This window comes from Oncorhynchus gorbuscha, linkage group LG21 (genome assembly GCF_021184085.1).
Source record: "Oncorhynchus gorbuscha isolate QuinsamMale2020 ecotype Even-year linkage group LG21, OgorEven_v1.0, whole genome shotgun sequence".
NCBI lineage: Eukaryota > Metazoa > Chordata > Actinopteri > Salmoniformes > Salmonidae > Oncorhynchus > Oncorhynchus gorbuscha.
The window spans coordinates 30553249-30571537 of record NC_060193.1 but is presented as its reverse complement, the minus strand read 5'-3'; the positions used below and the strand labels follow the sequence as shown (position 1 = coordinate 30571537).

Genomic DNA, 18289 nt, shown 5'->3' with positions numbered 1-18289 from the left:
AGTGAGTCCACCAGATCAGAGGCGGTAGGGTTGACCTTCTTGATAAGTGTGTGAATTCGACCATTCTCCTGTCAAAATGTAACGAGTACTTTTGGGTGTCAGGGAAACTGTATAGAGTAAAAAGTACATTCTTTTATTTAGCAATGTAGTGAAGTAAAAGTTAGCCAAAAATATAAATACCCCCAAAAAACTACATAAGTAATACTTTAAAGTATTTTTACACCACTGGTCCACAGGGAGTGTAAAACTCTAAAAACAGTCATGTCTCTTTCCTGGGTCAAAATCAAGGCCACAGATGATCAAAAACACAGGGCAAGAACTCAATTTCATTAACTTCCTTTTTGGCCCAACTAATCTTATGTAATCCGGAGGGCACTACAGTAGTAGTAAAACCTGTTGGCAAAGGTTTAGGGGAGATAGCGTTCTCACAACAAATACTGTACGGTACCAAGGTGTTCTTTTTCACATCCAACACAGTCATCTTTTCAACAATACAACCCGTAATGTGGGATAAGGATTTGTAGGAATTCATCCGGATTCCAAACCATCTGCTAGTTGGCTGCATCACAATAGCTGGCACTGTAATACTAGTCAGGATCAAAGCAGGAGCTGTCCGTCTCCGTCCCCCCCCCCCCCCCGACTAAACCCTGGAGCAGAGCAGACCAGGAGAGGAATCAGTCTGTGTTCATCTTGGGGTCTGGGCCTATGCCTGTTCCCCATATGGGCCTGACTGACTGATTGACTGAGAGGGGGGTGGCTTGGGGGGTAGACAGGATTAGAAATTAGGAGAGACCGTCAATCTACATAATGTACCACCACGTGCTGCAACAGTTTGTGTTATGCGAACGGATCCCTTGTGATGTCAGGAGATCCGTCCAATCAAGAAAGTGATGTCCGTTGCCCATATTGAAATGTTTTTGTTTTTTTTAAAGCAATAAATAAACAGTGTAATGTTTGATCCATAATTTCCGTGTGGCATTTTGCCTATAGGCTGGGGAGACAGCGGCTGGATTGAGATACGTGTGTGTTTGTACGTGTGTGTGCGGGCCTGAGTGTGTATGTGTCTGTGCCCGTCTGTGTGTGCACGCATGTGTGTGTATGCATTGTTTTGTGTGTGTGTGTAATCCAATGATATGTACCCCCATCTCCGTTCGTCTGTCCGTACAGCCACACTGTACAGAGGATTCACATCGAGTTAATACAGTATGACCAACAGGCTCCAATTAATCCCTTTTTACAGTTGTAAACGCTCAGAAATGCATGGAAAGAAGAAAATAAATCTCCTCAAAAGCCTGATGGAATCAGGTCATGCTGATTGTGACAGGTTAGTAGGTCTGTTCATTTACGATTCTCGGTCCCTATGTCACACACACACACATGCATACACACACTGTGCAGATGAGCCCATAGCGTCACATTCCATGCCAGGAAGTGTGTGTATGACAGTGACATCAAGCCAATATAAACGTATTGGAATAGCGCATCAGCAGCTAGACTACACCAAACCATAATGTGGCTTCAGGTCTGGAAGAAGCATCATCACAGGCAATAGCCCCTTTCAGGCCTGTCTCTATTACCGGAGTGGAGGTATACTGTACTTCCTTTGATTGAAAAAGGGAATGGTATTTGCATCATTTGACACCTCCAGATCTGCTATGCCTAGCTCCGAGTACAACAACATACAGTGCCTTCGGAAAGTTTTCAGACCCCTGGACTTTTTACACATTTTGTTATGTCACAGCTTTATTCTAAAACAGATGAAATAAAAACAATTCCTCATCAACCTACACACAATACCCCATAATGACAAATAATGACAAAATACCTCATTTAAATAAGTATTCAGACCATTTGCTATGAGACTTGAAATTGAGCTCAGATGCATGCTGTTTCCATTGATCATCCTTGAGATGTTTCTACAACTTGATATGAGTCCACCGGTGGTAAATTCAATTGATTGGACATGATTTGGAAAGGCACACACCTGTCTATATAATTTTACATTTAAGTCATTTAGCAGACGCTCTTAAAGGTCCCACAGTTGACAGTGCATGTCAAAGCAAAAACCAAGCCATGAGGTCGAAGGAATTGTCCGTAGAGCTCCGACACAGGATTGTGTCGAGGCACAGATCTGGGGAAGTGTACCAACACATTTCTGCAGCATTGAAGGTCCCCAAGAACACAGTGGCCTCAATTATTCTTATATAGAAGAAGTTTGGAACCACCAAGACTCTTCCTAGAGCTGGCCACCCGGACAAACTGAGCAATCTGGGGAGAAGGGTCTTGGTCCTCTGTGGAGATGGGAGATCCTTCCAGAATGACAACCATCTCTGCAGCACTCCACCAATCAGGTCTTTATGATAGAGTGGCCAGTAAAAAGGCACATAACAGCCCACTTGGAATTTGACAAAAGACACCTAAGGACTCTCAGGCCATGAGAAACAAGATTCTCTGGTCTGATGTAACCAAGATTGAACTATTTAGCCTGAATGCCAAGCGTCACATCTGGAGGAAGCCTGGCACCATCCCTACGGTGAAGCATGGTGGTGGCAGCATCATGCTGTGGGGATGTTTTTCAGTGGCAGGGACTGGGAGACTAGTCAGGATCGAGGGAAAGATGAACTGAGCAAAGTACAGTGAGAATTTTGCTGAAAACCTGCTCCAGAGTGCTCAGGACCTCAGACTGAGGTGAAGGTTCACCTTCCAACAGGACAACGACCCTTAGCACACAGCCAAGACAACGAAGGAGTGGCTTTGGGACAAGTCTCTGAATGTCCTTGAGGGGCCCAGCCAAAGCCCGGACTTGAACCCGATCGAACATCTCTGGAGAGACCTGAAAATAGCTGTGCAGTGACACTCCCCATGCAACCTGACAGAGATTGAGAGGAACTGCAGAGAAAAATGGGAGAAACTCCCCAAATACAGGCGTGCCTAGCTTGTAGCATCATACCCAAGAAAACTCAATGCTGTGATCGCTGCCAAATGTGCTTTAACAAAGTACTGAGTAAAGGGTCTGAATACTTAGGTAAATGTGATACGTTTTTTATTTTTAATAAATTAGCTAAAACGTCTACAAACCTGTTTGTGCATTGTCATTATGGGGTATCGTGTATACCACCACTCCCGTGTGGCGCAGCGGTCGAAGGTAATGCATTTCAGTGCAAGAGGTGTCACTACAGTCCCTGGTTTATGCACTACGTATGTTTGTGCATGAACCCCCTACAACTATTGTACATATTCGACAATAACCAGCCTCAACGTTCCAAACTAGACAAATTGGCCCAATGAAAAGGAAGTAGTCAAATACATGACATCTCTCTCTTTTCCCTCCGTTACCATGGTAAATTTCAGTCACACGTCACGGGCAGACCCAGAGACAGCCATAAGCGGGGCATTGGATCAATCTAGCCCATGTGTATTGGGACCATACAGATGTAGCAGTGACTTTAAATAAAACATCAGAGAAGTATTTGACAGAAACCCCAGAGCGACAGAGAGGTTAAGATGCCTTTGCAACAACAGACTCAAAACACACACCACAGCTGGTCTTGAGAGGGAGAGACTAACTTTTTAACCAGTTTAGATTCAAACCAGAATGCAAAAGAAAAGCTGGGGGAAAAAACACTAGCAAGCATTTTACATGCCTTTTAAAATAATATTTTTCAAATGAAACAGCATGAGAGAGATTGAGTGAAATATAGACGTTTGAATTGCAGCAGTGAAAACCCAGAGTGCTAGCCTATTAGTGGCTTATATCCCATCTGATAGAGCATGTTCTACTGTCGGCCTGAATGTTTGTTTGTGTTTTCAGCTCAAGCGGAAAGAGAACATAGTCGTTTATCTCAACTGTGGTCTGTTTAGTTGTGTTTACCTTTGAGAGTGAAGAGAATTTGTGCTACAGAGTCAAACATTGGAGGTTTAAGCTACTCTATTAAAAAATATTTAAAAATAAAAGGGTTCCAAAAGGGTTCCTCGGCTGCCCAAATTGGAGAATCCCTTTTGGTTCCAGGAAGAACCCTTTTGGTTCCACATAGAACCCTTTTTTTGTGTTTTCAGCTCAAGCGGAAAGATAAAATAGTCGTTTCTCTCAACTGTGGTCTGTTTAGCTGTGTAAAACCCTCTGTGGAAAGGGTCCTACATGAAACCCAAAAGGGTTCTACTTGGAACCAAAAGGGTTCTTTAAAAAGGGTTATCCTAGGGTTAAAGGGTTCTCTAAAGGGTTCTCTCTCTCCCATCACTCTCTTTTCCCTCCATTACCATGGTACATTTCAGTCACACGTCACGAGCAGACCCAAAGACAGCCATAAGCGGGGCATGCGATCAATCTAGCCCATGTGTATTGGGACGATACGGATGTAGCAGTGACTTTAAATAAAACATCAGAGGAACCATTTCTAGATAGAAAAAAAGGTGCCAAGAGTGTACCTTCCATGTCTTCTATTTCTAGAGTGCAAAGTTCAGAGGGAATCCCATACATAACATGCCCTATCCTCTATTTGCTATCCACTAGTTGGTAGGCTGTGACAGTCATGGAATTTTGGATGATGGTTATATTGTTTGAATAGCATTTTTTGTTTTCTTTTCGCACATTTTCTCCTGCCCTCCGCCCCTGGTTGCTGCAGGAAGGGGGCGTTGTAGCAGAGGAGGTTGCCTAGACAACACCTTGATTGTTTGAAGAGTCCATATAACTGCAGAAACTGACTCAACCGCACGAATTGCCGGCCGACCCAGTCTTCAGACAGCAGTTCGTTGCACACACACACACACACACATTTCTTTCTTAAAAACGCTCATGATGGTTATTTTATTTTCATGACGACCTTCATCCATAATTGTCGGTTACACAATTATACGGTAATTGTGCCAGCCCTACTAGTTGGACAACATATTACGGTCACGCACGCAGACATACAAGCATATCCTAAATATTTTCCTATTCACAGACAGGAAGTTTCTTCTGAAAGGGTGAAGAGCTCATCAGATTATTTGGAGGGAAAAAAAAATCACCTAATACCCTTTAAGCTCTTAATGATACATTAGAAATGCAGTCTCTTTTCTCCCTCTCTTTACTCTGTCAATTTGTTTCTCGTTCTCCCTCTTTCAGCAACGTCCAGTCTCTGTCGCTCTCCCTTTTCTCTCTCTAAATGCAGAAGTCGTAGAAGCCTTTCCAAATGTAAATGACTGGGATTGAAATAGCTTCCTCCTCTGCACTGTTTTACACATATCCCTAAGCCCTTTGGATACCACTGTCCTCCCTCTCCTCCAACTCAACCAACTACACTCCAGGCCTCAGCTGGTGTTGCCATTGTGCCCGGTCAGGCCCTAATGTCCGTAATGAATTGGATCGAGTGGACAGGCAGACAGACTGGTCTAGGGCGACTATAGTCCGGTAGTTAAACAATAATCAAGCCTCTCCGCCCGTCACTCTCTGCCCGTCCCTCCACCCCTCCTTAGATTTACCATCTGGCTCAGATGGAGGCCTTGCCATTGCATGGTCTCAGTGGGGAGCCAGTTAATTTGTTAGGGGGCTTTTTCCCTAGGATTTAAATAATGCATCTGTTCCTGTCTGTGGGGGGTGGTTGGGTTAGGGGTGTGTGTGTGTGTGTGTGTGTGTGTGTGTGTGTGTGTGTGTGTGTGTGTGTGTGTGTGTGTGTGTGTGTGTGTGTGTGTGTGTGTGTGTGTGTGTGTGTGTGTGTGTGTGTGTGTGTGTGTGTGTGTGTGTGTGTGTGTGTGAGCACACGTGTTTGTGTGTGTGAGGGGGCAGTCCATTAAGGCCCCAATCTGAGCTCATTAAAGATGAATGAGCCATAGGGAGGGGAGACAGACAGGCGGAGATATATGGACTAAGGTCCATGGAAGACGTGGCAGAGTATTTGCGTTTGCAGCAGCTGCTCTGCCTGGGGTCCAAACATATTAAAGCACTTACATTACATATAAAACAGTACATCATATAACATTATTACATCACTACATATCTACAATACAACATGTTTAACACCACAATATAACAATGTGTGCATACGCATGTGTCTGTACCTTTGTGTGAGCCCCTTCACAGTCCCCATTGTTCCATCAGGTGTATTTTTACCAGTTAAAAGAACAATCTGATTCTACTGCTTGCGTCGGTTACCTGATGTGGAATATAATTCTATGTAGTCATGGCTCTATGTAGTATTGTGCACCTCCCAGTCTGGACTTGGGGACTGTGAAAAGACCTCTTGTGGCTTGTGGGGTATGCATGGATGTCCGAAAAACAGACAGCTCGGTACATTCAGCTTGTCAACACCGCTTACAAAAACAAGTAGCGATGAAGTCAAACTCTTCCACTTTGAGCCATGTTAGCTCTCCATGTACTTTTAAGAGCCTTCTCGCCCTCTTTGTGGCACCTGACCACACAACTGAACAACCGTCTAGGTGTGACAAAACTAGGGCCTGTAGGACCTTCTTTATTGATAGAGTTGTTAAGAAGGCAGTGTAACACTTTATTATGGACAGACTTCTCATCTTAGCTACTGTTGTATGAATATGTTTTGACAATGACAGTTCAAGGTTACTCCAAGCAACTTGCTCAATTTCCACATTATTAATTACGAGATATAGTTGAGGTTTAGTGAATGATTTGTCCCAAATACAATGCTTTTAGTTTAAAAAATATTTAAAACTCCTTGCTACCCATTCCGAAACCAACTGCAGCTCTTTGTTAAGTGTTTCAGTCATTTCAGTTGCTGTAGTAGCTGACGTGTAGTGTTGAGTCATCCGCACACATAGACACACTGCTTTACTCAAAGCCAGTGGCATGTCATTAGTAAAGATTGAAAAAAAAATCTGCCCTGAAGTCTAACAAGACAGCCCCCACAATAATGGAATCATCAATTTCTCTCAGCCAATCATCAGTCATGTGTGTAAGTGCTGTGCGTGTTGAGTGTCCTTCCCTATAAGCGTGCTGAAGGTCTTTTGTCAATTTGTTTACTGGTCAGATCCGGTATCAGGCTCTTTAAAGAAGGAGGGGTAAAAGGGAGGGAGAGAAAGGTAGAGGAGAGAGACCAGGTTAGGCCATTGGGGGATGACAAACACTCATGCCTAGCATTGCTAGTTTATGATGTAATATTTGGGTGAAGAGAGAGACTTTCCAGTCAAGCGGTTATGACCTCAATTGTGTGGGTAGCGATTGTTATCCAATACGGTCCCACATCTGTGGATGACCTAGAAGTAGAGCGGTAACAGGAAAGTGGAGAGAGGGAGTGAGGCCACTACCCATATTTACAACCTCTTTGTTTGTTACACCCAAGAGGTGGTTCCTTAGACCCTCGAGAGTAACAAGGAACTAAATGCTCACTAAATCTACTGACAACACCAGGCCGGACGATGGGGTTGCTCTCCGCAACACACACACATACATGTGCACGTGCACACACACATTAATCCTGTCAACCTCTTGACCCTCTGATGCAGAAATTGATACATTTCATGACCCTGTAATGGTTATTACAAATGTTGTGAGAATGTACGATCGCTTAGGGAGGCCATGGATAAACTTAGCTAGTTAACCAAGTTAGTTAAAGCCTTGTGTTGCTGGCTAACCAAGTCTCGATAGCTAGCCGTGTGATGCTAGCTTCCACCATAGACTGAGGAGTAGAAAATAAAATTCTAATCACAACAAAAATTGTCAGCACTCAACACTATCAACAGGAGCCGAGGTCCTACATTCGGCAGTGTTAACCTCACGGTTAGCCTAAAAACAGTTCAGCAGAAAGACAGGGATTTAGTTGTGCTAAATCATCAGGAGCGTTAGTCATCTCTTCGGCAAGGAAGAGAGGTGACAACGACCAGAGGGGCGAGTGGCGCCTTATAAGGAGGGGAGGGCTCACCTCATTTGCCACCAGACCAGTCTGTCTCCACCAGACGTAGTGCGATTGCGTCTTCAAATTAGTGATCCGCTGGACTAGCGAATCCCATAAGAGAGACTGAGTGGAAAAACTATAAAAAGGCAGACAATAGCAGGTCATCTAAAGAGGCAGTTAAACCAAGGTACTGAAGTTGATGGACAATTATGCACCCTAAACTAACACTTATAAGATACCATGTCTCTTTGCACAGGATATGCTACAGTGAAGCTGATTAATGGTTATAACCTCCAAAGTAGCAGCCCTTAATCAGCTGTGCGTGCGTGTGTACATCATTGTAAACTGGAGGGTCAGTCGGTGGGTTTTAAAGAGCTTGTTTTAAATTTCCTCTAGGTTTCCTGAGGATAGGTCTCTTTTACGAGCCCCACACACACACACACACACACACACACACACACACACACACACACACACACACACACACACACACACACACACACACACACACACACACACACACACACACACACACACACACACACACACACACACACACACACACACACATCCTGCCTTTAGGAGGGAGAAATTGGCCTAGTTCCTTGGGGGTTTTGAGTAACATTAGCAATATGTGGTATATGGACACAGTTGTTCTAGACATTAGTTTGAGATCTTTGGTGCCCTAATCTAACTCAAAACAATCACATCCATTACTACTGTAAACACAATTCCTATTTTGCCAATTATTTTTAATCATGGTTATAACACAGCTAGTCATAAGGTGGTTTATGACAACAATAACCATTTCACATTGCATCAACACATTGTGTGTGACTAGATTATGTTGTTTGGGGTGGCTGAGGTTAAAGTTCATATTTTGCCCATTGTTTTGGGTCCAGGGTAAATTAATGAAATAGAGTAAGCCACAAGGGAGTTTACAACAACACTTATCATCAATATTACATCTATAAAGTCTTTGTGACATTACGCTGTTGTTGTGTTGGCTTAGTTTAAAAGGCTATTTTGTCAGTAATAAAACCAGAAGCATCCCACTGGGAGACTGAGCTTTAAGGCATGGGGCTTTTGAACTACAGTACCAGTCAAAAGTTTGGACACAAATACTCATTTAAGGGGTTTTCTACATTGTCTACATTGTAGAATTAAGTGAAGACATCAAAACTAAGAAATAACACATATGGAATCATGTAGTAACCAAAACAATTGTTAAACAGATCAAACTATATTTGAGATTCTTCAAAGTAGCCACCCTTTGCCTAGACAGCTTTGCACACTCTTGGCATTCTCTCAACCAGCTTCACCTGGAATGCTTTTCCAACAGTCTTGAAGGAGTTCCCACAAATGCTGAGCACTTGTTGGCTGCTTTTCGTTCACTCTGCGGTCCAACTCATCCCAAACCATCTCAATTGGGTTGCGGTCGGGTGATTGTGGAGGCCAGGTCATCTGATGCAGCAATCCATTACTCACCCTCTCTGTCAAATAGCCCTTACATGACTTTCGCGAAGCAGATCCTGTGTTCTGCCTTTCACCCAGGACAACGGAATGTATCCCAGCCGGCGACCCAAAAAAATGACATCGTAAAAGAGGGAAACGAAGCGGTCTTCTGGTCAGACTCCGGAGACGGGCACATCGTGCACCACTCCCCAGTATACTTCTCGCCAATGTCCAGTCTCTTGACAACAAGTTTGATGAAATCCGAGCAAGGGTAGCATTCCAGAGGGACATCAGAGACTGTAACGTTCTTTGCTTCACGGAAAAATGGCTCACTGGAGAGTCGCTATCGGAGTCGGTGCAGCCAGCTGGTTTCTCCACGCATCGCGCCGACAGAAACAAACATATTTCTGGTAAGAAGAGGGGCGGGGGCGTATGCCTTATGGCTAACGAGACGTGGTGTGGTCACAAAAACATACAGGAACTCAAGTCCTTCTGTTTACCTGATTTAGAATTCCTTACAATCAAATGTCGACCGCATTATCTACCAAGGGAATTCTCTTCGATTATAGTCACAGCCGTATATATTCCCCCCCAAGCAGACACATCGATGGCTCTGAACGAACTTTATTTGACTCTTTGCAAACTGGAATCCACACATCCTGAGGCTGCATTCATTGTAGCTGGGGATTTTAACAAGGCTAATCTGAAAACAAGACTCCCTAAATTGTATCAGCATATCGATTGCGCAACCAGGGCTCACAAAACCATGGATCATTGCTATTGTAACTTCCGCAATGCATACAAGGCCCTGCCCCACCTTCCTTTCGGAAAAGCTGACCACGAGTCCATTTTGTTGATCCCTGCCTACAGACAGAAACTAAAACAAGAAGCTCCCACGCTGAGGTCTGTCCAACGCTGGTCCGACCAATCTGATTCCACACTCCAAGACTGCTTCCATCACGTGGACTGGGATATGTTTCGTATTGCGTCAGACAACATTAACGAATACGCTGATTCGGTGTGCGAGTTCATTAGAACGTGCGTTGAAGATTTCGTTCCCATAGCAACGATTAAAACATTCCCAAACCAGAAACCGTGGATTGATGGCAGCATTTGCGTGAAACTGAAAGCGCGAACCACTGCTTTTAACCTGTTAATCCTACCCCCTGCTTTTTCAAACATTTTGTTAAAAATCGCGCAACATTTCAGCGCCCTGCTACTCATGCCAGGAATAGAGTATATGCATATGATTAGTATGTGTGGATAGAAAACACTCAAACGTTTCTAAAACTGGTTAAATCACGGCTGTGACTATAACAGAACGTGTGTTTCATCGAAAAGCGCAGGAAAATCTTTTCACTGAAAACTGGAAAATATATCAATGCGCCACTTGAATGTATTGTTGAATAGAAACCACATTACCTGGAGCAGAGGTTGCAATACCTACAGCTTCCACACGATGTCAACAGTCTTGTCATTTGCCTACGATTTGTTTCTTGGTCAAACGAACAAGAGACAGCCCATTTCTTCCGGTCTCCGACCGGATATTTTGGTTGAGATTTATCCGGACATTATTTCAAGACGTACAGCTATAGAATATACATCGCCTCGTCATCAATTTGATCGATTATTAACGTTTACTAATACCTAAAGTTGCATTACAAAAGTATTTCGAAGTGTTTTGTGAAAGTTTATCGTCGACTTTTTTAATTTAAAAAAATGACGTTGCGTTATAAAACGCTGTTTTTTTCCTTGATCACACAGTCTTCATAGATCGATATCTAGGCTATATATGGACCGATTTAATCTAAAAAAAAGACCCAATAGTGATGTTTATGGGACATCTAGAAGTGCCAACAAAGAAGATGGTCAAAAGGTAATGGATGTTTTATATTTTATTTCTGCATTTTGTGTAGCGCCGACTATGCTAATTATTTTGTTTACGTCTCCTGCGGGTCTTTAGGGGTGTTGCATGCTATCAGATAATAGCTTCTCATGCTTTCGCCGAAAAGCATTTTAAAAATCTGACTTGTTGGCTGGATTTACAACGAGTGTAGCTTTAATTCAGTACCCTGCATGTGTGTTTTAATGAACGTTTGAGTTTTAACGAGTGCTATTAGCATTTAGCGTAGCGCATTTGCATTTCCAGATGTCTAGATGGGACGCATGAGTGTCGGGTCGACGTAAGAGGTTAATCAGGGCAAGGTGACTGGAAACATGACCGAATACAAACAGTGTAGCTATTCCCTCCGCAAGGCAATCAAACAAGCTAAGCGTCAGTATAGAGACAAAGTAGAATCTCAATTCAACGGCTCAGAGGTATGTGGCAGGGTCTACAGTCAATCACGGATTACAAAAAGAAAACCAGCCCCGTCACGGACCAGGATGTCTTGCTCCCAGGCAGACTAAATAACTTTTTTGCCCGCTTTCAGGACAATACAGTGCCACTGACACACACGGCCTGCAACCAAAACATGCGGCCTCTCCTTCACTGCAGCCAAGGTGAGTAAAACATTTAAACGTGTTAACCCTCACAAGGCTGCAGGCCCAGACGGCATCCCCAGCCGCGCCCTCAGAGCATGCGCAGACCAGCTGGCTGGTGTGTTTACGGACATATTCAACCAATCCCTATCCCAGTCTGCTGTTCCCACATGCTTCAAGAGGGCCACCATTGTTCCTGTTCCCAAGAAAGCTAAGGTAACTGAGCTAAATGACTACCGCCCCGTAGCACTCACTTCCGTCATCATGAAGTGCTTTGAGAGACTAGTCAAGGACCATATCACCTCCACCCTACCTGACACCCTAGACCCACTCCAATTTGCTTACCGCCCAAATAGGTCCACAGACGATGCAATCTCAACCACACTGCACACTGCCCTAACCCATCTGGACAAGAGGAATACCTATGTGAGAATGCTGTTCATCGACTTCAGCTCGGCATTTAACACTATAGTACCGTCCAAGCTCGTCATCAAGCTCGAGACCCTGGGTCTCGACCCCGCCCTGTGCAACTGGGTACTGGAATTCCTGACGGGCCGCCCCCAGGTGGTGAGGGTAGGCAACAACATCTCCCCCCAGCTGATCCTCAACACTGGGGCCCCACAAGGGTGCGTTTTGAGCCCTCTCCTGTACTCCCCGTTCACCCACGACTGCGTGGCCACGCACGCCTCCAACTCAATCATCAAGTTTGCGGACGGCACAACAGTGGTAGGCTTGATTACAACGACGAACAACAATGACGAAACGGCCTACAGGGAGGAGGTGAGGGCCCTCGGAGTGTGGTGTCAGGAAAATAACCTCACACTCAACGTCAACAAAACTAAGGAGATGATTGTGGACTTCAGGAAACAGCAGAGGGTACACCCCCCTATCCACATCGATGGAACAGTAGTGGAGAGGGTAGCAAGTTTTAAAGTTCCTCGGCATACACATCACAGATGAACTGATTTGGTCCACCCACACAGACAGTATCGTGAAGAAGGCGCAGCAGCACCTCTTCAACCTCAGGAGGCTGAAGAAATTCGGCTTGTCACCAAAAGCACTCACAAACTTCTACAGATGCACAATCGAGAGCATCCTGGCGGGCTGTATCACCGCCAGGTACGGCAACTGCTCCGCCCACAACTGTAAGGCTCTCCAGAGGGTAGTGAGGTCTGCACAACGCATCACCGGGGGCAAACTACCTGCCCTCCAGGACACCTACACCACCCGATGTCACAGGAAGGCCATAAAGATCATCAAGGACAACAACCACCCGAGCCACTGCCTGTTCACCCCGCTATCATCCAGAAGGCGAGGTCAGTACAGGTGCATCAAAGCTGGGACCGAGAGACTGAAAAACAGCTTCTATTTCAAGGCCATCAGACTGTTAAACAGCCACCACTAACATTGAGTGGCTGCATGCTAACACACTGACTCAACTCCAGCCACTTTAATAATGGGAATTGATGGGAAATAGGGGAAATGTAAAATATATCACTAGCCACTTTAAACAATGCTACCTAATATAATGTTTACATACCTACATTATTCATCTCATATGTATACATATATACTGTACTCTATATCATCTACTGCATCTTTATGTAATACATGTATCACTAGCCACTTTAACTATGCCACTTTTTTACATACTCATCTCATATGTATATACTGTACTCGATACCATCTACTGTATCTTGCCTATGCCGCTCTGTACCATCACTCATTCATATATCTTTATGTACATATTATTTATCCCCCTACACTTTTGTGTATAAGACAGTAGTTTTGGAATTGTTAGTGAGATTACTTGTTGGTTATTACTGCATTGTCAGAACTAGAAGCACAAGCATTTCGCTACACTCGCATTAACATCTGCTAACCATGTGTATATGACAAATACAATTTGATTTGATTTGATTTTACACAGCCTGGAGGTGTGTTTTGGGTCAGTGTCCTGTTGAAAAACAAACCAGATGGGATGCCTTGAATTTGAAATAAATCAGAGACAGTATCACAAGCAAAGCACCCCACACCATCACACCTCCTCCTCCATGCTTCACGGTGGGAACCACAAATGCAGAGATAATCCGTTCACCTACTCTGTATCTCACAAAGACACAGCGTTTGGAACCAAAAATCTTACATTTGGATTCATCAGACTAAAGGCCAGATTTCCACCGGTCTAATGTCCATTGCTCGTGTTTCCTGGCCCAAGCAAGTCTCTTCTTCTTATTGGTGTCCTTTACCAATGTTTTCTTTGCAGCAATTCGACCATGAAAGCCTGATTCCCACAGTCTCCTCTGAACATTTGATGTTGAGATGTGTCTTACTTGAACTCTGTGAAGCTTTTATTTGGGCTGCAATCTAATGAACTTTACTCTACTGAACATATCCTCTGCAGCAGAGGTAACTCTGGATTTTCCTTTCCTGTGGCGGTCCTCATGAGCCAGTTTCATCATAGCTCTTGATGGTTTTTGTGACTGCACTTGAAGAAATTGTTCCAATTGACTGACCTTCATGACTTAAAGCAATAACGGACTGTCGTATCTCTTTGATTTTTTTAGCTGTTCTTGCCATAATATGGACTTGGTATTTTACCAAATATGGCTATCTTCTGTATACCACTCCTACCTTGTCACGTCACAACTGATTGGCTCAAACGCTTTAAGAAGGAAAGAAATTCCACAAATTAACTTGACAGGTCACACCTGTTAATTGAAATGCATTCCAGATGACTACCTCATGAAGCTGGTTGAGAGAATGCCAAGTGTGCAAAGCTGTCATCAAGGCAAAAGTTGGCTACTTTGAAGAATCTCTAATATAAAATACATTTTGATTTGTCTCACTTTTTTGGTTACTACTGTATATGATTCCATATGTGTTATTTCATAGTTTTGATGTCTTCACTATTCTTCTACAATGTAGGAAATAGTCAAAATAAAAACCCTTAAATGAGTTTGTGTCCAAACTTTTGACTGCTACTGTATGTACCACCACCACGCCTCAACCACACTCCGACAGACACGCAGGCACACACAGGGAGGAAGAAGGAGAGAGGAGAAGAGAATGGGAAGGAGCAGAAAGCATACACCCATAGAGATTAAATGACTAGAGGGGTTATGTCATGAACCCTCAAAGTTTCAGAATGGTGTAAAAATGGCAGCCATATTGGTCAAGGAGAAATCCAAACCAGTCTAACTGGAATGAATGGCAGACGCATAATCGTGATTTGACTTATGCAGGAAAACAAAAATATGGCATGTGTTGTGTAATAAAAGTATTGTCAACCTACAACAATGTCATATAATTATATACACCATTTATATGGGCTCTGTGCACCTTTTCTGTATAAATAGCCTCTAAAACAGAGTTCCCCAACTGTTGGCCAGTGATTTTATTTGTTGGACATAAAGACTGTAAAAACACCAGCAAATCAGCTCCAAGTGATTTTAATTTTGGAAAAAGTATTCTCACGTATAAGAGAGAGATACATGTGATGGTATACAAATGTAAGCAAGGTTTGACATGATTATGTTTTAGTCAAATATAATATCTGTTTGGGCTTTCATTTGCCCAAGAAAAGCATTGGAGAAAAAAAAAAACAGCCAGCAGCTGAATCTAGTTGATTATCCCTGCTCTAAAATATATGTAAACAGACCATACATGTCTACATTTGTATTTTCTTGGAAAGCTGTGAGTGTTATTACAGTGCCTACAGAAAGTTCTCTCTTCACATCTCTCCTACAGAAAGTTCTCTCTTCACATCTCTCCTACAGAAAGTTCTCTCTTCACATCTCTCCTACAGAAAGTTTCTCTCTTCACATCTCTCCTACAGAAAGTTCTCTCTTCACATCTCTCCTACAGAAAGTTCTCTCTTCACATCTCTCCTACAGAAAGTTTCTCTTCACATCTCTCCTACAGAAAGTTTCTCTCTTCACATCTCTCCTACAGAAAGTTCTCTCTTCACATCTCTCCTACAGAAAGTTTCTCTCTTCACATCTCTCCTACAGAAAGTTTCTCTCTTCACATCTCTCATACAGAAAGTTCTCTCTTCACATCTCTCCTACAGAAAGTTCTCTCTTCACATCTCTCCTACAGAAAGTTCTCTCTTCACATCTCTCCTACAGAAAGTTCTCTCTTCACATCTCTCCTACAGAAAGTTCTCTCTTCACATCTCTCCTACAGAAAGTTCTCTCTTCACATCTCTCCTACAGAAAGTTTCTCTTCACATCTCTCCTACAGAAAGTTTCTCTCTTCACATCTCTCCTACAGAAAGTTCTCTCTTCACATCTCTCCTACAGAAAGTTTCTCTCTTCACATCTCTCCTACAGAAAGTTCTCTCTTCACATCTCTCCTACAGAAAGTTTCTCTTCACATCTCTCCTACAGAAAGTTTCTCTTCACATCTCTCCTACAGAAAGTTTCTCTCTTCACATCTCTCCTACAGAAAGTTCTCTCTTCACATCTCTCCTACAGAAAGTTCTCTCTTCACATCTCTCCTACAGAAAGTTTCTCTTCACATCTCTCCTACAGAAAGTTTCTCTCTTCACATCTCTCCTACAGAAAGTTCTCTCTTCACATCTCTCCTACAGAAAGTTCTCTCTTCACATCTCTCCTACAGAAAGTTTCTCTTCACATCTCTCCTACAGAAAGTTTCTCTTCACATCTCTCCTACAGAAAGTTTCTCTCTTCACATCTCTCCTACAGAAAGTTCTCTCTTCACATCTCTCCTACAGAAAGTTCTCTCTTCACATCTCTCCTACAGAAAGTTTCTCTCTTCACATCTCTCCTACAGAAAGTTCTCTCTTCACATCTCTCCTACAGAAAGTTCTCTCTTCACATCTCTCCTACAGAAAGTTCTCTCTTCACATCTCTCCTACAGAAAGTTTCTCTCTTCACATCTCTCCTACAGAAAGTTTCTCTCTTCACATCTCTCCTACAGAAAGTTTCTCTCTTCACATCTCTCCTACAGAAAGTTTCTCTCTTCACATCTCTCCTACAGAAAGTTTCTCTCTTCACATCTCTCCTACAGAAAGTTCTCTCTTCACATCTCTCCTACAGAAAGTTCTCTCTTCACATCTCTCCTACAGAAAGTTCTCTCTTCACATCTCTCCTACAGAAAGTTCTCTCTTCACATCTCTCCTACAGAAAGTTCTCTCTTCACATCTCTCCTACAGAAAGTTCTCTCTTCACATCTCTCCTACAGAAAGTTTCTCTTCACATCTCTCCTACAGAAAGTTTCTCTCTTCACATCTCTCCTACAGAAAGTTCTCTCTTCACATCTCTCCTACAGAAAGTTTCTCTCTTCACATCTCTCCTACAGAAAGTTTCTCTCTTCACATCTCTCCTACAGAAAGTTCTCTCTTCACATCTCTCCTACAGAAAGTTCTCTCTTCACATCTCTCCTACAGAAAGTTTCTCTCTTCACATCTCTCCTACAGAAAGTTTCTCTCTTCACATTTCTCCTACAGAAAGTTTCTCTCTTCACATCTCTCCTACAGAAAGTTTCTCTCTTCACATCTCTCCTACAGAAAGTTCTCTTCACATCTCTCCTACAGAAAGTTCTCTCTTCACATCTCTCCTACAGAAAGTTCTCTCTTCACATCTCTCCTACAGAAAGTTTCTCTCTTCACATCTCTCCTACAGAAAGTTTCTCTCTTCACATCTCTCCTACAGAAAGTTCTCTCTTCACATCTCTCCTACAGAAAGTTCTCTCTTCACATCTCTCCTACAGAAAGTTTCTCTCTTCACATCTCTCCTACAGAAAGTTTCTCTCTTCACATCTCTCCTACAGAAAGTTTCTCTCTTCACATCTCTCCTACAGAAAGTTCTCTCTTCACATCTCTCCTACAGAAAGTTTCTCTCTTCACATCTCTCCTACAGAAAGTTCTCTCTTCACATCTCTCCTACAGAAAGTTCTCTCTTCACATCTCTCCTACAGAAAGTTCTCTCTTCAAGAGGGGTTCATATTATAACCAAATCATTTGAACATCTTTTTGACAATCCCTTGAGAACAGCGTGCAGTTGTCAGCGGTTTTAACAGAGCTGGAGGTCTCCTCGCCCCCCAGCAGCAAAATCCAAAGCTCTGCACCATATTGTGACATTTTATTGATAACAACCTATTATCTCAGGACTTATACAATTGTGATATTTCAGTTTTATGATTTTTTTCTTAATTTGGAAAATGTATAACTTTCTGTAGACTTTCTATAGGCTCTGTCTATGATACACTGTAGGTACTTGTTTCATTTACAACTTGTCTAAGTCCTATCCTCTACTGATTTCAGCCAGTGTAATGGCTGTGGATTGACTGCAATCGTTTGAATAGAATGTTACCATATTAGCAGTTGATAAAACCGGCTAGCTAGATAGATAAACATGCAGTGCAGATAAATTCTTCTAAATACATTTTCTCATACAATATCTTAATGTTCATGTCCATTCTCGTATCCTAATTCTATGGGCATTCCCCTGTCCCTTCACCTCACTGAAATCCCATCCCTCCTCACT

The 18289-nt window shown here is 43.0% G+C and overlaps 1 protein-coding gene across 1 annotated transcript in view; it reads right to left on the bottom strand.

Annotated features, from left to right (window-relative positions):
- The window catches only part of afap1 (actin filament associated protein 1), a 128200-nt gene that overhangs the window by 74783 nt on the left and 35128 nt on the right, over positions 1-18289 (bottom strand). The gene's annotated exons all lie outside the window — the stretch shown is intronic.